A 20,973-nucleotide genomic window follows, 5' to 3' on the forward strand; every position below is an offset into this window, starting at 1 on the left:
TTAGTCGAGGTAATTTGTACATGTACGTAGAGATACTGAGTCAATGTGCGGAGGTACAGGTTAGTCGAGGTAATTTGTACATGTACGTAGAGATACCGAGTCAATGTGCGGAGGTACAGGTTAGTCGAGGTAATTTGTACATGTACGTAGGGGTGCAGTGACTATGCATAGATAATAAACAGTGAGTAGCAGCAGTCTAAAAAACAAATGGGGGGGGGTGTCAATGTAAATAATCCGGTGGCCATTTTATTAATTGTTCAGCAGTCTTATGGCATGGAGGTAGAAGCTGTTAAGGAACCCTTTGGTCCTAGACTAGGCGCTCCAGTACCGCTTGCTGTGCATGTAGGTATTACAGACTCGGTCAGGGAGAGGTTGAAAATGTCAGTGAAGACACTTGCCAGTTGGACCGGTGCATGCTTTGAGTACACGTCCTAGTAATCCGTCTAACCACGCGGCTTTGTGAATGTTGACCTGTTTAAAAGTCTTGCTCACATCGGCTTCCGAGAGCGTTATCACACAGTTATCCAGAACAGCTGGTGCTCTCATGCATGCTTGAGTGTCGCTTGCCTCGAAGCGAGCATAAAAGGCATTTAGCTCGTCTGGTAGGCTTGCGTCACTGGGCAGCTTGCGGCTGGGTTTCACTTTGTATGTCCATAATTGTTTTCAAGCCCTGCCACATCCGACGAGTGTCAGAGCCGGTGTAGTAGGATTCAATCTTAATCCTGTAATGACGCTTTGCTTGTTTGATTGTTCGTCTGAGGGCATAGCGGGATTTCTTAAAAGCTTCCGGATTAGTGTCCCGCTCCTTGAAAGCGGCAGCTCCGGCCTTTAGCTCAATGTGGATGTTGCCTGTAATCCATGGCTACTGGTTGAGATATGTACGTACAGTCCCTGTGGGGACGACGTTGTTGATGCACCTTTTGATGAAGCCGATGACTGAGGTAGTATACTCCTCAATGTCACAATCCTTCCAGTTTATACATACTATATACATTTTACAGACACAATTAGAGATTAAGTGGTATGAAAATTTCATATCACGTTTATAGTGACAAAAATGATCACGGTTATCAATAAGCTAGGAGTAAATGTCAGTTGGCTTTTCATAGCCGATCATTCAGAGTATCTCTACCTTCTCCTGCTGTCTCTAGAGAGTTGAAAACAGCAGGTCTTTAATAGTATGACCCTCCTGCTGATGTTTAAACACACACTACAAGTAAACAAACGTAAAAGCAATGATAACCAAGGAATGCTTAACCATAATTGCTATTGTTACAAAATGTCCACAGGGGTGCGCTGTATAAGGAATCAGAATAACACACACACAAACACACACCTATAACTAAAGGTTAAGACATCCTTCTCCTCTGGTACGTTCTGACAGTGCTTTTCTCTCCTCTCTGGCAGCTAAGGGAAAGGAGCATGTACATACTTCTTTAGCCAGACCTAAAGTGAAAACACACGGCTTGGATTGATCTTCAAATGTACTTTACTGAGGAATGTATCTGGGACACACAGCACACACTCAGACACACCGTCAGACACAAACTCACTTCATGTACACACACTTCAATAACACAACACAGGCATACATATGCCCTGTCATTGTCTCACACGGTGTGTTCATCCCAATAACAACACAAGTTTATCCTTGTTGCCTTTTAATAGTATGACCTTCCTGCTAATGTCTAAACACACACTACAGTAAACAAACGGAAGAGTAATGATAACCAAGGAATGCTTAACCATAATTGCTATTATTTCATGTCCACAGGGTAGAGTAGTGTAAAGGAATCAGAATCACACACACACATGATCCTTCCACAAGCCACAGTACATTTTTCACTGTCACCCCTCCCCCCCTATATAGAGTGGAGGCATGTATTGAAAAGGACCTCACCAGTGCTATTGTATACATAGTCAGGAGCAAGATAAGTGAGGAAGAAAGAGAAGTTACTGTGTTGGTTTACAGGAGTGGCTTTTTACACGCCATTATTTGTTTCTATATATTCCCTTATTCTACTTTTACACAATTTATGTACCAATTTGGTTTCAGATAAGTGTGTTTTGGGGTTTCTTTCTATTTTAATGTACAGGATCTTGACGAGGGTAAACTGGGGAGTGGTGACGTGAATGCTAGTGAAGGGAAGTCTTCAGGCGTGGCTGGATGGCCTAAATGACCTTACCCTGCCCACACATAAAACAACAGTCAAAGTGAAGAGTGTGTATGTGGGGGGGGGGGGGGGGGTGTTCTTCGGTCCTTGTGGGGACCTAAAATCCCCAATAGTCCCCACAAGGACAAAGGATTATTTTAAGTTTAGGGGTTAGGGTTACAATTAGGGTTGGGGTAAGGGCTTAATGGTTAGGTTTAGGGTTAGGAGTTTTGTTTATAGTTTGGTTTACAGGTTAAGGTTAGGGTTAGGTTAAGGGGTTAGGGAAATTGAGATTTTTAATGGAAATATATGTCAGGTCCCCATGAGGAGAGAAGAACAAAACTTGTGTGTGTGATGACGCTCCCTCAATGTTCACAGGAAACCAGTGGGTTTTCCCCTTCCATTTTTAGGTGGCCAGAATAAATTGCCTACTATAACAACATGATGTTCAAAGTAAACCATTTGTCTTGGTTGGCTATCCACAGCAATGGAAAATGTTTAAAAATCGCAAACACCATAGCAAAGTTATGGAAAACAATAGAGGTGAGCAGCCAAAAACAAATACAAAAGCCCACGTAACGGGTGAACCAAAGTGGGCAAACATACTAGAAGTGCAAACATACCCAAACAAACAGAGCGGAACCATAGCCAGGAAATAGACTTATGTTACAAAGAGAGAATTAAAAACCGTAAAACAATTATCAATCAACAAAAATAAATGAATTGTCCTGTCGATATTTTGTCTTGTACTACTAGTATGTTTTGCCTTCCTTTGACTCACGCACAGACACTAGCTGTTCACAACTGGGTCATGTGTTGGATCTTCATAACGCCCTCCCACATCCAAGGACACCAGCAGCTAACTGAGGGTGACTGACTGATGCCTGATGGGAAATACAAGGGTAATATAAGGGGTAACCCCATTGTCTAACGCGAGATCACGTCACTCCTACGAAATGCTCATCCCTCATCTGTCCTGTAGGATTCCCGAGCATCTGCCATTCAAAAATGAAAACATAGTTCCCTAATTTATGATATCACTACTATCCCATTGATTCTCTATGAAATAGAAATTTAGCAAGCTAAATTATTACACGTTGTGACAGTGATTTAATCATTTGCGATTGTCAGATAAAAGAACAAATTATGTGCAAGCACATCGGCTGTCAGAAGTCTCGAGCTATTGCTCGCCTGAGGTAGAGTATCTCATGATAAGCTGTAGACCACAATACCTACCGAGAGAGTTTTCATCTATATTCTTTGTAGCTGTTTACACACCACCACAGTTAGAGCCTGGCACTAAGACAGCATTGAATGAGCTGTATTCCACACACAGAGACCTATTCAAAGCTCTCCCTAAACCTCCATTTGGGAAATCTGACCACAATTCTATCCTCCTGATTCCAGCTTACAAGCAAAAATTAAAGCAGGAAGCACCATTGGCTAGATCAATAAAAAAATTGTCAGAGGAAGCAAATGCTAAACTACAGGACTGTTTTGCTATCACAGACTGGAACATGTTCCGGGATTCTTCCAATGACATTGAGGAATACACGACATCAGTCATTTGCTTCATCAATAAGTGCATCGATGATATCGTCCCCACAGTGACCGTACGTACATACCCCAACCAGAAGCCATGGATTACAGGCAGCATCCGCACTGAGCTAAAGGCGAGAGCTGCCGCTTTCAAGGAGCAGGACTCTAACCCGGAAGCTTATAAGAAATCCCGCTATGCCCTCCGACGAACCATCAAACAGGCAAAGCATCCATACAGGACTAAGATCGAGTCGTACTACACCGGCTCCAACGCTCGTCGGATGTGGCAGGGCTTGCAAACCATTACAGGCTACAAAGGGAAGCACAGCCGAGAGCTGCCCAGTGACATGAGCCTACCAGACGAGCCTACCAGACTAGCTAAACTACTTCTATGCTCGCTTCGAGGCAAATAACACTGAAACATGTATGAGAGCACCAGGTGTTCTGGAAGACAGAGTGATCACGCTCTCCGCAGCCGATGTGAGTAAAACCTTTAAACAGGTCAACATTCACAAGGCCGCAGGGCCAGACGGATTACCAGGATATGTACTGCGAGCATGTGCTGACCAACTGGCAAGTGTCTTCACTGACATTTTCACCCTCTCCCTGTCTGAGTCTGTAATACCAGCATGTTTTAAGCAGACCACCATAGTCCCTGTGCCCAAGAACACCAAGGTAACCTGCCTAAATGACTACCGACCCGTAGCAATGGTCATGGCTCACATCAACACCATCATCCCAGAAACCCTAGACCCACTCCAGTTTGCATACCGCACCAACAGGGGCGGCAGGGTAGCCTAGTGGTTAGAGCGTTGGACTAGTAACCGAAAGGTTGCAAGTTTGAATCCCCGAGCTGACAAGGTACAAATCTGTCGTTCTGCCCCTGAACAGGCAGTTAACCCACTGTTCCTAGGCCGTCATTGAAAATAAGAATTTGTTCTTAAGTGACTTGCCTACTAGTTAAATAAAGGTGAAAAAAATACAACATTTAATGATCCACAGATGATGCAATCTCTATTGCACTCCACACTGCCCTTTCCCACCTGGACAAAAGGAACACCTGTGTGAGAATGCTGTTCATCAACGACAGCTCAGCGTTCAACACCATAGTGTTCTCAAAGCTCATCAATAAGCTAAGGACCATGGGACTAAACACCTCCCTCTGCAACTGGATCCTGGACTTCCTGACGGGCCGCCCCCAGGTGGTAAGGGTAGGTAACAACACATCCACCATGCTGATCCTCAACACGGGGGCCCCTTAGGGGTGCGTGCTCAGTCCCCTCCTGTACTCCCTGTTCACTCATGACTGCACAGCCAGGCACGACTCCAACAACATCATTAAGTTTGCTGATGACACAACAGTGGTAGGCCTGATCACCGAATAGGCAGCCTATAGGGAGGAGGTCAGAGACCTTGTGGTGCCAGGACAACAACCTCTCTCTCAACGTGATCAAGACAAAGGAGATGATTGTGGACTACAGGAAAAAGAGGACCGAGCACACCCCCATTCTCATCGACGGGGCTGCAGTGGAGCAGGTTGAGAGCTTCAAGGTCCTTGGTGTCCACATCATCAACAAACTAACATGGTCCATGCACAACAAGACAGTCGTGAAGAGGGCACGACAAAACTTCTTCCCCCTCAGGAGACTGAAAAGATTTGGCATGGGTCCTCAGATCGTGAAAAGGTTCTACAGCTGCACCATCGAGAGCATCCTAACTGGTTGCAACACTGCCCGGAATGGTAACTGCCCGGCTTCCAACCGCAAGGCATTACAGAGGGTAGTGCGAACGGCCCAGTACATCACTGGGGCCTTGCTTCTTGCCATCCAGGACCTCTATACCAGGTGGTGTCAGAGGAAGGCCCTAAAAATGTTCAAAGACTCCAGCCACCCTAGTCATCTTCTCTCTGCTACCGCACGGCAAGCGGTACCGGAGCGCCAAGTCTAGGTCCAAGAGGCTTCTAAACAGCTTCTACGCTCAAGCCATAAGACTCCTGAACATCTAGTCAATTGGCTACCCAGACTATTTGCTTTTTGTGGATGTATTTAGCATTGTGTGTGCAGCACAAGCTAGCTGGTTGGTTGGTTAGCAGCATCCCATTCGTTTTATATGAAGCGTGACTAGCTCAGCCAGCAAGCTAATGTAATGTTGGACAAATTTAAGCTAGCTTTCATTGTCAATCTTAAAAAGTACTGTTAGTTTGTGGTTGTGGTTAGGTAGGGGTAGAAGTGGGGTAAAGATAACTGGCCAAGCAAGGGGAGCAGTGGTGGTGGTTAGGTAGAAAATTGGATGAATATGGATAATTATCTGAAATCATTCCCCTCTCAAAACACGAAAGGCCTGGCTATTCAATTATTTCTAAACTAAATTGGAAATGGCGAGACCTTTTTTAAGCCCATAAGCACCGTGGCATTTGGAATCTGCCTTCAAACCCCTATAAGGGGCATCCGTCTAAATGCCTACAATCCCTATAGGATTCACACCCGAGTCATGCATTTAATGGAAACTATGATTGACTGTGGTAACCCCATTACCTACATGTACTTGTTCATAATGGTAAGCGCATTAGCACATAGATTATAGCACTTTAATGATTTACTTTCAGACATCTCATGGAGTGCCTTTCAATTGAGGAATTTACACGGTACGGTAACACACTTTGACATACTGAATGGGTTTCTATCTTGATACTGTTTACGCTGTACATTTTTTCATTTGAGTGCAGATTTAACACGACACAAATAAGCAACCTGGGAGTACTTTGGGGCTTGAAGAAACTGTCCACAAACACTTTAACAATCACCAAAGGGCTAATTTAGTCTTTTTTCGCTTGGCTTGATATTATTATCTTCTCTCACCTCACACGGAAACTATATCTATCCTCACTGTTTTTGTTTATCTTTCAGGGATAATTTGGAAAATGATAGGCTTTCTATTTTGTGTTAAGTCAAATTATATCTTGAATGGTTAATCTTTTCATTGTGAAGTCCCTAATTCATCTCCAGTCGTTAGTGCTAAAATGACATCGGTCGCTTTGTCCAAACAACATCCACGAAATCCTCATCAAGGGAACAGTTAGTCGTGCCCACGAGCAAATACGAGAGAAGAAAAAAAATGACAGAATGAGCGTTTATTCCCCTTCGTGAAAATTGAATTAAAACGCGAGTGCGCATCGTTTTAGCTTTTAAATATAGCTTGGCCGCATCCTAACACACTTCTGTGTGCTGCAATTAGCGACTCGAGTTAGTGTAGGCTGAGGTGAAGTGTTGCTTGAGGCAAAAACACACTCGCTGTGTGGAGTAGCAGCAGGAGCAAACACAACAACAGTCGACACTATGGAGGCTTGAGTAGTTAGCTTGCACACTCAGCTGCAAGAGGGAGAAGTGGGTTACGGTTAGCCTTATGCTAGCTCACTAACGGCTTGCACAGGTTTTCGTGTCCTACTCCACGGACCTACTGGGCTAACCCTAAGCGACCTCCAACTTCACTGTATCCATCCATCTCTCCCTGGCCGGCTGCTTAAGTGCCAACGAAGTCTCCCTGAGTCATTCATGCAAGGCGGGAATACTGAGAGGGTCCTGATTTATGAGGAGATTGTGTGTGTGTTTTCATGTGTGTCCCCCTTCCAGAGTCTAGTCTCATAGGGTGTCACATGTGAGTACCCTTGAATTGCCTGTGCTGGGGAAGAAAGAGAATGAGTGAGATGGATAGGAATAGAGAGACAGACAAAGAGGAAAAGGGGAAGAGGGCCACGCTTGAGGATACACTTGACCCGTCCCTTGAACAACTGCTATGTGTGGCCCTGCACAAACAATAATCTGGAATTATTACAACGAGCACATGGTTCAAAAGATCTATCCTACGCATTGTTTTGCATTGGATAAACAAACATTGGCTTTTGATCCACTTGCATTTTTGATCACAAAGTGATCTCGTCTGACCACACTTGGCTAGTTGCTATTTCATGCGGTCTATGGTACCTAAACCCTGAAAGAAATGAATGGGGGCCTGGACGCTATAATGACCTGTCTCATTAACAGTCACACCGCCTGCCAAAAACGCACCATCTGGCCGGGTTGTGTAACGTCCCATGTGTTCGGGGCACAGACTGGGTGCATTCGGGTTCCCACAAGGAGTGTGTGTATGTGTGTGACTTTGTCTGAATGAGTGTGGACAGCGGACTCCAAAAGTCTAGGCCACACACACACCTTTTCTAAAACGTCAGGAAAGATATTGTCCAGTGCAACCCTTCACATCTGGCTTGGGTCACCATCATCTAGGCTGCTGCTGCCGCACAATAATAATAACCAAAGACTCTTAAAACACAGATGGCTGTGATAGTAAGGTGCTCTGGTATTTCGCCATGCCTCCAATCTCCCATTTTTTCCCCCTCTGCTTTCTCTTTTGAGATTGAACGTCAGAAGAACATCTGGTAGAGGTGCAACAGAACTGGAGCGTTTGTGGGGAAAATCCAAGCAAAGCCTTCACTGAACATGCCCCATGTTGTAGGGTACTAAAGGCTAAATCTACTTCCTTTTTAGCCCGTCTGAAGGTTATTTTCTCGTTCTGAACTTCACTAATGGTAGATTCTAATGATGTGGTTTGGTTGATACATGACTATGTAGTATCAGTGTTGAACAGATGTACATTTACAGCAAATGTCACAAACAGAGGTTAAAGAGGCTTAATTGAATGGTTAGCAGTAAGTAATGTATATTATAGATTAAGCCTCTCACCCAGATACTTCAGGTTGAACCAAACCAATGCCGTACAGGCCAAAATCTGGCAACCAAATAAAGCTCTACTGTATATCGCCAAAGGGGGCGGAAATGAAGATCTGGAAAAACTGGGACCATGTGGATTTCATGACACACACACACACACACACACACACACACACACACACACACACACACACACACACACACACACACACACACACACACACACACACACACACACACAAACAGCATGGGTGACATGAGCAGAAACAATAGTCATGGCATTCTATCCATGGTCTGAAACAGGGTCACCATTGAGCCCTTTGAACAGAACTACATTCCAGCGGACAGATCTATGGAAAGTTATTCCCTTTTATCTCCCCGGTCCACTCACTAAGCATGTCCTCACTGAAACCTCTTACTCCTCTCTCTCATTTTGTACTTGGTGCACTCAACAAACACACTTTGCGAGAGAATTCAGAGAGGGCGACAAAAGTTGGTTTGCGGGATAGGATACAGTCAATGGTACCACAGTTTGAAGTCAGAAAAATAAAGATGAGGTGGCTCTGTGTGGAGATTGAACACCCTTCCTAAATCCGCCACCATGCTAAAGTTAAATAACAGCATCATTTGAGTGATCAATCAAAAGATAAGAGTACAGTGTTCAAGGGCTACAGTGTTGATACTGTGCCTTAATACTTGATCGAATGTTTGACATTGATTCCTTTCCAGGTTTCTAAACGGTAATACATCCACTAACTGAACACCGGAGACTGCTGTCCTCTAGGAGTGTGCTGTAGGGACGGATGGTATAATATCTATTATTATCCGTTTGTGGCAGTAATGCATTTTACAGCTATTCCCTATTTTAAAATCATTTCTGGGGTCTCGAAGAAATTCTTCCACAACATTCTGTCTGATCCTAATCTGCCAGTCAAAGTCTTTGTGGCTTGGTTGCGAGGTCGGAGCACTGGTGGATGCCGTATATACTCAAATTGTTACCGGGAGAGTACAGCGCACCTTCCCATCCCGGTGCCACAGGGATGTCTCAAAGCCCCACAACAGCAGCCTCCAGCTTCCTGCAGCTCGAGTAAAAGAGCTATTTGTGGTTCGGTACTTGAAAAAGAAACCCAGTGCGGTGTGTGCCTCTCTAAGACGACCCCAAACTTTGAGAGGAAAGGCGAACGATTTCTTATGGTTTGCAGAGTGAGGCACTTCAGCCGTTTGCTCCTAAAGAAGGGGTTAAGGGGCGATAGGACAAGACCCCTGGATGGAGTGGGTACTACTCCAGATCTGTCGACTACTCCTCTTTTTGGTCCCTTTTGTCTACTTTCATGACAGTGCAACACAGCAGGGCTTCAGCTGACTCATTTGAAGCCACGGAGATCCAGCAGAGTGCATAAGCCAAAGGAGGGCAATGATTTGTGAGTGGCAGAGAAAATCTGGACTTTACAGTGAAATGTTGATTCAGTGTTACTTCATGATGGTTCTGGTTAAATTGTACTGTACTTTAAATAGGTACAGTAAGGAATTAAAGCCTGTAATGGGATTTCCAGGGTAAGTCAACAACATTCCTCTCGCAGCTAGCCTAAGGTTTTTTTCACTCCCGCTATAAACATTTTATTGAACGCACAAAATCAGCTTTACGTTCTTGCAAAGCAAGAAGACAGTGTTTTTTATTTATCCCAGATACCGTGATTTTGACCGGCTAAAAGCCATTGTGCATTTATGGGATACTTGCATGCACCAGCAAAATCATGAGAAGTGTTAGGAAAGGTCTATATTTTTAACACAGCTTCGGAGTATGGCAAGAGAGAGGAAAAAGGAGAGATAGCCTTTCGCTTAGTAAGACCCTAATTTCAACTTGTATAAGACTTCAACAAAGACATGGGGGGGGGGGGCCTACCAAAAGGCAAAAGGCCTCCTGTGGGTACACGGGTTGGGATTAAAACTATAAATAAATTATATAAAAATATAGGACAAAACACACATCACGACATGAGACAACACAACACTACATAAAGCGAGACCTAAGACAACAACATAGCACGGCAGGAACACATGACAACACAGCATGGTAGCAACACAACATGACAACAACATGGTAGAAACACAACATGGCAGCAGCACAACATGGTAGCAGCACAAAACAGGGTACAAACATTATTGGGCACAGACAACAGCACAAAGGGCAAGAAGGTAGAGACAACAATACACGAGGCAAAGCAGCCACAACTGTCAGTAAGAGTGTGCATGATTGAGTCTTCGAATGAAGAGATTGAGATAAAACTGTCCAGTTTGAGTGTTAGTTGCAGAATGTTCCAGTCTCTAGCTGCAGCGAACTGAAAAGACGAGTGACCCAGGGATGTGTGTGCTTTGGGGACCTTTAACAGAATGTGACTGGCAGAACGGGTGTTGTATGTGGAGGATGTGGGCTGCAGTAGATATCTCAGATAGGGGGGAGTGTGGCCAAAGAAAGTTTTATAAATAAGCATCAACCAGTGGGTCTTGCGACAGGTATACAGAGATGACCAGTTTACAGAAGAGTATAGAGCGCAGTGATGTGTCCTATAAGGAACATTGGTGGCAAATCTGATGGCGGAATGGTAAAGAACATCTAGCCGCTCGAGAGCACCCTTACCTGCCGATCTATAAATTACGTCTCCGTAATCTAGCATGGGTAGGATGGTCATCTGAATCAGAGTTAGTTTGGCAGCTCTGGTGAAGGAGGAGCGATTACGATAGAGGAAACCAAGTCTAGATTTAACTTTAGCCTGCAGCTTTGATATGTGCTGACAGAAGGACAGTGTACCGTCTAGCCATACTCCCAAGTACTTGTACGAGGTGACTACCTCAAGCTCTAAACTCTCAGAGGTAGTAATCACACCTGTGGGGAGAGGAGCATTCTTCTTACCAAACCACATGACCTTTGTTTTGGAGGTGTTCAGAACAAGGTTAAGGACAGAGAAAGCTTGTTGGACACCAAGAAAGCTTTGCAGTAGAGCGTTTAAAACAACATCCGGGGAGGGGTCAGCTGAGTATAAGACTGTGTCATCTGCATATACATGGATGAGAGCGCTTCCTACTGCCTGAATTATGTTGTTGATGTAAATTGAGAAGAGCGTGGGGCCTAGGATCGAGCCTTGGGGTACACCCTTGGTGACAGGCAGTGGCTGAGACAGCAGATGTTCTGACTTCATACACTGCACTCTTTGAGAGAGGTAGTTAGCAAACCAGACCATAGACCCTCAGAGACAACAATACTCCTTAGCCGGCCCACAAGAACAAAATGGTCTACTGTCTCAAAAGCTTTGGCCAAATCAATAAAAATAGCAGCACAACATTGCTTAGAATCAAGGGCAATGGTGACATCATTGAGGATCTTTAAGGTTGCAGTGACACATTTAAACAGTGTTTCATCTGGGATGTTTCTCAGGTTTCCTCTAGAAGTTACAATCATGACAAGGCTGTAGCCGTAACTCAGGAGCACGACAATCCATCAAATAAACATATATCTCAAATCAGTTGCTCTCTTTAGTTCAGAAAGCAGGACTTAAGTGTGGGTATCTCAACCTCGGCAATGATAAATAACAAAGAACTGGTCCTGGTGCTGGAGTCTAGTTTAGTGGCAGTGCTGTAAACTCTAGGCCACATATCGCCCTGGTGACGAGGATTCAAATCCTGTCAGTGCCACTTCAGTTATGTTTTTCTCTTTCTTTGAAGTTTTTCAATACATTTTAATATTTGTAGCTACCTTTTAATTTAATACCTGCAGTCAACTTGTACAATACGTTAGGAGATAAAGCAGATCGCGTTCTTCATTTCACCTGTCACATTATGAAGCTTACCGTAGTTCCCCAGAGCAGTTGATCCAGTCACGTTTGTTTGTAAATAACACAATGGGAGAAAGCTGGAGCTGGTGAGTCCATAGCAGTCGATATAATGCATTCGGAATGTATTCAGACCCCTTGACTTTTTGCACATTTTGTTGCATTACAGCCTTATTCTAAAATGTATTAAATTAAATGTTTTCCTCATCAATCTACACACAATATCCCATAATGACAAAGGGAAAAGTTTTTTTTTTTTTTTTTTTGCTCATTTATAAAAAATAAAAAACATAAGTACATAAGTATTCAGACCCTTTGCTATGAGACTCGAAATTGAGCTCAGGTGCATCCTGTTTCCATTGATCATCCTTGAGATGTTTCTACAACTTGATTGGAGTCCACCTGAGGTAAATTCAATTGATTGGACGTGATTTGAAAAGGAACACACCTGTCTATATAAGGTCCCACAGTTGACAGTGCATGGCAGGGCAAGAACCAAGCCATGAGGATGAAGAAATTGTCCATAGACATCCGAGACAGGATTGTGTCGGGGCACAGATTTGGGTAAGGGTATCAAAAAATGTCTGCACCCTTGAAGGTCCCCAAGAACACAGTGGCCTAAATGGAAGAAGTTTGGAACTACCAAGAATCTTCAGGGAGGTGACCAAGAACCCAATGGTCACTCTGATAGAGCTCCAGTTCCTCTGTGAAGATGTGAGAACCTTCCAGAAGGACAACCATCTCTGCAGCACTCCACCAATCAGGCCTTTATGGTAGAGTGGCCAGGCGTAAGCCACTCCTCAGTAAAAGGCACATGACAGCCAGCTTGGAGTTTGCCAAAAGGCACCTAAAGGACAAGATTGAACTATTTGGCCTGAATGCCAAGCGCCATGTCTGGAGGAAACCTGGCACCATCCCTATGGTGAAGCATGGTGGTGCCAGCATCATACTGTGGGGATGTTTTTCAGTGGCAGGGACTGGGAGTCTAGTCAGGATCGACAGAAAGATGAACGGAGCAAAGTACAGAGAGATCCTTGATGAGATCCTTGATGAAAAGAATGGGAAACCCTCCAAATTTAGGTGTGCCAAGCTTGTAGTGTCATACACAAGAAGACTCGAGGCTGTAATCGCTGTCAAAGGTGCTTCAGTCACTAAGTAAAGGATCTGAATACTTATGTAAATGTCATATTTAAATTTTGTTTTGCAAAAATTTCTAAAAAACTGTTTTTGCTTTGAAATTATGGGATATTGTGTGTAGACTGATGATGTGGAAAAAGTCAAGGGGTCTGAATACTTTCCGAAAGCACTGTATCTATTGGCGAGTCTCTGTTAAGCGGCGGACATGAGACAATGAAGCTATCTACACTCACTACTAAATGTTTGCTCTCTGATATCTTAAAATGGATTTCTGCCAGAAGTCAAAGAGCTCTGGATGAGTTATCTGTAGTTGCCATTTTTTCCTTGTGCTTCCTACTAGCGTTTTTTTTCTTCTCTGTTCTCCTCCCCTCGGCTCACTTTCGCTTGTAAATGTCCACTCAACGAAAATGACATTCGGTAGCTACTAGCTATGCTTGTATAACTTTATAAACTGGATTTGCCTATCATTGCACCTAGTTTATGTTCGTTTTCGCTCATTAGCATTTAGCTAACAGTCTATATGATTTCGCTATTAGTTGGTTCTGATTTTGTTAGCATTCTGGTAATAGATGGCCATTGGGCTTTTCTTGCGTTTTTAGAACCCCCTTGTGTGCTATGCCGGTAATACCGTAAATCCAGGGATAAGAGAAGGATGTAAAATTTGGATACCGCCCAAGCCTACTTCTGATGTTCCTTTTGCATTGATCCCAATGCCCTGCTGTTCTGGAAGGAAAGAATGTGGGACACGCTGGGATGCCTGTAAGGTGCTTTTAGGTCTGGCCGTGTGGTTTGCAGTAACTTATCCCTGAACCTAAACTACAGGTAGGGTCAGAGTCAGAACAAGACCATGACGATGGTCAGGCTAGGGCCAGGAGCCCAGGGTAAAGAGCAGGGACAAGGCTAGAGCCAGGGTGCAAACTAGACCAGAACAAGGGCAAGAATCATACCAGGGTCAGGGCGAGAGACTGTGACAGATCTAGCGCAAGGGCAAGTGCTCCGGCTAAAAAAAGCAAACGGGCCAAGGCTAGGGTCGGGGGCAGGGATGACTCAGTCCACCACTGAAGATCTGAAGTGCCTAGTCATGAGTGATTAACCTAAATGTCGGTTTATTTTAGTTTTGTAAATAACGAATAGACCGGTGTCGGTTCAATTATTTGAATTCCACTTTGTGTGTTTATTTTCTGTGCCGTTTCTCTAGAGAGATTTCTCTCTGGGACATATTGTACAACTCACCATAATTAAGCGGGGTGTGGCCCAGCTGGGCTACAGCCTTCCCCTATGGAACAAGGGCAGGACTGACGGGCTGGTGCCCAACTGGAGGGCAGGCTGTGGGGAGTGAGAGAGTGATGAAAGGAGCTGTTGTCTGGGGGCTAAGTCCCCGCTGGTGGAGGATAAAGAAAGCATAAAGACAGAGGGATGACGAAAGAGGGACGGAGAATTCATCATGTTCTCAGAAACATCATTGACAAAGTCGCACACATATGGTCAGACACAGACACTGAGTTTCATACATTACATTTTCCCTCAATTAAAGATTGGGCTTGCTTCATTTAAACAAGGTTTGGGGCAATCTTACCAAGATGGAAGACAGTGTTAAGTTGATAAGCAGAATCACTGCTTGGCTGGAACAAAAGCCTGCATCCACCACACAGGTTACGAGGTTAAGATTTCCCACCCGATTTAAACCATCCAGCCAAAATAAATGGTTGAAAACAGTAGCTAAAACAGAAAGGAAATCTAAACTAGGGCCGAAAGTTTAGGGTAAGTAGTTCCCTTCCACCATGTCATGGAGGTCACAGTACATATGGTGATGTTTTGTTGTCGTCTTGTGATCAAAACAGCCTAACCATGTATTATGGTGCAGACCATAAATGTGACTTAATCTAAATATGTCTCTGAAGAAAAAGGAGTCAGTCACTCTATTTCGAGGGGACCGTTGGGAGCTAGATGATGCGGTGGGCCGTTCTGACGAGCTCGAATGTCTGTGGCGAGCCGCCACTGTTTACATAGCGAACGACAGGATTTTTAATCTTACATGTCATTGGGATTCACTAAGGCCCAGGAGACAATAGGGGAACAAAGCACAGAGGCAAATTTAAACGTAAGGCTTTTCTTTGTCTATAGACCCAAGAAGAGAGCATGAATTGAAGCGATGTCCCTCTGCCAATATTCAAGCAGGACAGATTCCATCCATGCCAAAATGAGTTACTAACTGTGGCCAGAGACCTGCTTAACTGAAGTATTTTTATTGTAAAGTGTTTCCAGCCCTGGTTATTTTTTTGTCTTTGTATACCGCATAACATAACCAAGAGGAGAAGCTAGCTGAATAATAATACAGTATCAGGGTATGTGCAGGTTCCATGACGTTGGATTTAAGACCTTTTTATGCCACTTGAAATGTAATTTAATACTAATTTTGAGGGCTGCGTGTTGTGGTGGCAGAATTTCCACAATAGTGTGCCACCCAACTGCTAATTTTCCCCTTTCAGAAATGAGCCCATGTTGGCAAAAAGTCGTATTTTTTAGGGCTGGCTCTTTCACCAAGAGCTATAGCCCACATGGTTCATATTGTCAGGCAGGTGTGCTTTTTAGCAATGAGCATTCTCCTGTAGCCTAACGGATGTAGTAGCATAGTGGCTAGGCTATAGATGGCTGAAGCATGGGGTTGCCCATCTGCATTTGTTTAGGCTAATCATTAGCTAGATCACAAACGCTAAGTGTTCCAAATTTTGGCTTCAATACCAATACTCTACTGAACAAAAATGTAAAACGCAAAATGCAACAATTTCAACGAGTTACCGTTCATATAAAGGAAATCAGTCAATTGAAATGAATTAATTAGGCCCTAATCTATGGACTTCACATGATGGGCAGGGGCGCAGCCAAGGGTTGGCCTGGGAGGGCATAGGCCCACCCACTGGGGAGCCAGGTTTAGCTAATCAGAATTAGTTTTTCCTCACAAAAGGGCTTTACAGAAATAGACCTCAGTTTCATTAGCTGTCCGGGTGGCTGGAATCAGATCATCCCGCGGGTGAAGAAACCGGATGTGGAGGTCCTGGGCTGGCGTGGTTACACGTGGTCTGCAGTTGTGAGGTTGGTTGGACTTACTGCCAAATTCTCTAAAATGACATTGGAGGAGGCTTATGTTAGAAAAATTTACATTAAATTCTCAGTGGACATTCCTGCAGTCAGCAAGCCAATTGCACACTCCCTCAAAACTTGAGGAATGTGTGGCATTGCGTTGTGTGACAGAACTGCACATTTTAGAGTGGTATTTTAATGTCCCCAGCACAACATACAAACGTGTTTGTTTCTATATATTTTTTCTATTTTTGGTACTTTTACCCCTTTTTAGTTCCAACCGCCGTGTCTTTGTGAGACGCAGAGTAGGTGAACGGATGATCTCCGCACGTGTGGTTCCCACCATGAAGCATGGAGGAGGAGGTGTGATGGTGCTTTGCTGGTGACACTGTGATTTATTTAGAACTCACTTAACCAGCACGGCTACCACAGCATTCTGCAGCAATACGCCATCCCATCTGGTTTGTGCTTAGAAGGACAATCATTTGTTTTTAAACAGGACAGTGACCCAACACACCTCCAGGCTGTGTAAGGGCTATATGACCAAGGAGAGTGATGGAGTGCTGCATCAGATGACCTGGCCTCCAGAATCCCCCGACCTTAACCCAATTGAGATGGTTTGGGATGAGTTGGACGGCAAAGTGAAGGAAAAGCAGCCAACAAGTGCTCAGTATATGTGGGACCTTCTTCAAGACTGCTGGAAAACCATTCCAGGTGAAGCTGGTTGAGAGAATGCCAAGAGTGTGCAAAGCTGTCATCAAGGCAAAGGGTGGCTACTTTGAAGAATCTCAAGTATAAAATATATTTTGATTTGTTAAACACTTTTTTGGTTACTAAATGATTCCATATATGTTATTTCATAGCTTTGATGTCTTCACTACTATTCTAAAATGCAGAAAATATAAAAAAATAAAGAAAAACCCTGGAATGAGTAGGTGCGTCCAAACTTTTGAATAGTACTGTATGTAAATGTAATATTACATTTTTTATTATTATTATAAATTAGCAAAAACTTCGAAAAACGTATTGCTTTGTTATTATGGGGTATTGTGAACAGATTGATGAGGGGGGGAAACTATTTGAATCCAATTTAGAATAAAGCTGTAACGTCACCAAATGTGGAAAAAGTCAAGGGTTCGGAATACTTTCCGAATGCACTGAATGTATATAATGGTGTGAAATGGCCAGTATATGAATAGAAAAGCTGTGTACAGCAAAGGACAGGTGTTACAACAGTATATAGGATGAGCCTTGATTAGATTACAGTATATACCGTTGAAGTCGGAAGTTTACATACATTTAGGTTGGAGTCATTAAAACTCATTTTCAACCACTCCACAAATTTCTTGTTAACAAACTATAGTTTTGGCAAGTCAATTAGGACATCTACTTTGTGCATGACACAAGTCATTTTCCCCAAAAATTTTACAGGCAGATTATTTCACTTATAATTCACTGTATCACAATTACAGTGGGTCAGAAGATTTCATTCACTATGTTGACTGTGCCTTTAAACAGCTTGGAAAATTCCAGAAAATTATATCATGGCTTTAGAAGCTTCTGATAGGCTAATTGACATAATTTGAGTCAATTGGAGGTGTACAAGTGGATGTATTTCAAGGCCTACCTTCAAACTCAGTGCCTCTTTGCTTGACATCATGGGAAAATCAAAAGAAATCAGCCAAGACCTCAGAAAAAAATGGTAGACCTCCACAGGTCTGGTTCATCCTTGGGAGCAATTTCCAAATGCCTGAAGGTACCACGTTCATCTGAACAGACAATAGTACACAAGTATAAACCCCATGGGACCACGCATCCGTCATACCGCTCAGGAAGGAGACGCGTTCTGTCTCCTAGAGATGAACGTACTTTGGTGCGAAAAGTGAAAATCAATCCCAGAACAACAGCAAAGGACGCTGTGAAGATGCTGGAGGAAACAGGCACAAAAGTATCTATATCCACAGTAAAACGAGTCCTATATCGACATAACCTGAAAGGCCGCTCAGCAAGGAAGAAACCACGGCTCCAAAAACGCCATAAAAAGCGACTACGAATTGGAATTGCACATGGGGACAAAGACCGTACTTTTTGGAGAAATGTCTTCTGGTCTGATGAAACAAAAATAGAACTGTTTGGCCATAATGACCATCGTTATTTTGAGAGGAAAAAGGGGGGAAGAACATCATCCCAACCATGAAGCACGGGGGTGGCAGCATCATGTTGTGGGGGTGCTTTGCTGCAGGAGGGACTGGTGCACTTCACAAAATAGATGGCATCATGAGGCAAGAAAATTATGTGTAAATATTAAAGCAACATCTCAAGACATCAGTCAGGAAGTTAAAGCTTGGTCACAAATGGGTCTTCCAAATGGACAATGACCCCAAGCATACTTCCAAAGTTGTGGCAAAATGGCTTAAGGACAACAAAGTCAAGGTATTGGAGTGGCCATCACAAAGCCCTGACCTCAATCCTATAGAACATTTGTGGGCAGAACTGAAAAAGCGTGTGCGAGCAAGGACTACAAATACACCAGCTCTGTCAGGAGGAATGGGCCAAAATACCCCCAACTTATTGTGGTAAGCTTTTGGAAGGTTACCCGAAATGTTTGACCCAAGTTAAACAATTTAAAGGCAATGCTAAAAAATACTAATTGAGTCTATGTAAACTTCTGACCCAATGGGAGTGTGGTGAAAGAAATAAAAGCTGAAATAAATAATTCTCTCTACTATTATTCTGACATTTCACATTCTTAAAATAAAGTCGTGCTCCTAACTGACCTAAGACAGGGAATTTTTACTAGGATTAAATGTTAGGAATTGTGGAAAAACTAATTTTAAATGCAAATGGCTAAGGTGTATGTAAACTTCCGACTTCAACTGTACATGTGAAGTGGGTAAAACAGTATAGAAACATTATTAAAGTGACCAGTGTTCAATGACTATGTACATAGGGTAGCAGTCTCTAAGGTGCAGGGTAGAGAACCGGGTGGTAGCCGGCTAGTTACAGTAACTAAGGTTCAGGGCAAGGTACTGGGCGGAGGCAGGCTACTGGTGACTATTTAACAGTCGGATGGCCTGGAGATGGAATCTGTTTTTCAGTCTCTCGTCCCAGCTTTGATGCACCTGTACTGTCTCTCTTAGTAGCAGCACAATATAACGGAAACACTGTAGTCATCTCCGTCACATTTTTTAAGACCTTCGAAAAACTGAATTTAAAGGGATACTTCGGGATTTTGCTAATGATGCCGTTTATCTACTTCCCTAGAGTAAGGAAGATAAGAGGTAGTTTCTCCAGCCAATGCCAACTAGTATTAGCTAGTAGGTCCCCTTAGACTTCCAGTCATTGTGCTAACGCTAGTTAGCATTGGCTCGCGAAACTACCTCTAACTTCCTTCATACTGGACATACAGACATAAAAATGGTACCCACTAGTCCACCTGAGTCTGGTGTCCTTAATCCTCCCTTTAAGACCTTTTAAGACTTTTTAAGGGCACCCTGAGTATAGATAGAATAAAATAAGGCTGGTATTTAAATCAATGGGAGATCAGGATAGTGCCTTTAGAAGTGTGCCGTGGCATTACTCTGTTTAGTTCTGAAGGCAAACCTGACTGAGAAGACATGTATTCACTGCAACCAGATTGACTAATTCTAATCAAGTGTCAAGTCCCTTCATCCTGGATCCCACTGCAGTACAAAACAAACACACTTCTGGAAGCACTACTTGGAAAGGTACTTACTGCAATCAATTGAATATTGGTCTAAAATAATTCTAAAACTAAAAGTGGAGAAAAATATCGACATTGTGAGGGCATTATTACCTGTCTATTTCAGTTCTGGATGTCGGTCAATTGGGGAACTTCAAAGCCCAGATACCTGGAAACAGAGAACAAACAGGAATCATAATAGTGCTGATAGAAGGTAGGCTTATAACTTAACAGGTGTGTTACTGCACTGCAAATGTAGCCCTAGATGATACCGTGTGGATTTTGTAAGCCATAGTGATATTTTTGGTTGCATGTAAAGCTTCATTAGTAGAATGCTTGAGAATCCAATTCTCTCCCATTCTCCTAAATATATCACTTTCTTGCAGCTACTCTCTCCCGTTCCCACTCTCTTGTTTAAATGCACAGGCCTACAGTTTTGGAAAGTGGAAATAAAGTGTGAGGAGGAGAAAGAATAGAAAAATAAAAAAAAGAGTCTTGCAACAGCCACATTTGAGAACTTTTCCTGTTGAGAGTCTATTGCTGCCATTCTACTGTTTCTCACTGTATCATCTCTCATTAACAGCATATCCACACAAGTTAATTTAACTGGAGGTGTTGTGAATGAATAAATATCTGCTGACTCTGTGTGTGTGTGTGTGTGTGTGTGTGTGTGTGTGTGTGTGTGTGTGTGTGTGTGTGTGTGTGTGTGTGTGTTACAAACTGCTTTCAAAAATGACATTTCCTTTGGGAAAGTGACTTATTGTCTAATCCATTTTAAAGTTTTGTTCCAAGACCTAGTAGGGTCTGGA

General features: G+C 43.3%; 1 protein-coding gene across 1 annotated transcript in view; it reads right to left on the bottom strand.

The window, feature by feature from the left end:
* The window catches only part of LOC139367522 (gap junction gamma-1 protein-like), a 43,757-nt gene that overhangs the window by 21,770 nt on the left and 1,014 nt on the right, over positions 1-20,973 (bottom strand). Inside the window, exon 2 of the mRNA XM_071105767.1 lies at positions 20,279-20,333. The gene's annotated coding sequence lies outside the window, so the exon portion shown is untranslated. The remainder of the gene's footprint in view (positions 1-20,278; positions 20,334-20,973) is intronic.

The sequence above is a fragment of the Oncorhynchus clarkii genome, chromosome 16, assembly GCF_045791955.1.
Source record: "Oncorhynchus clarkii lewisi isolate Uvic-CL-2024 chromosome 16, UVic_Ocla_1.0, whole genome shotgun sequence".
Classification (NCBI taxonomy): domain Eukaryota; kingdom Metazoa; phylum Chordata; class Actinopteri; order Salmoniformes; family Salmonidae; genus Oncorhynchus; species Oncorhynchus clarkii.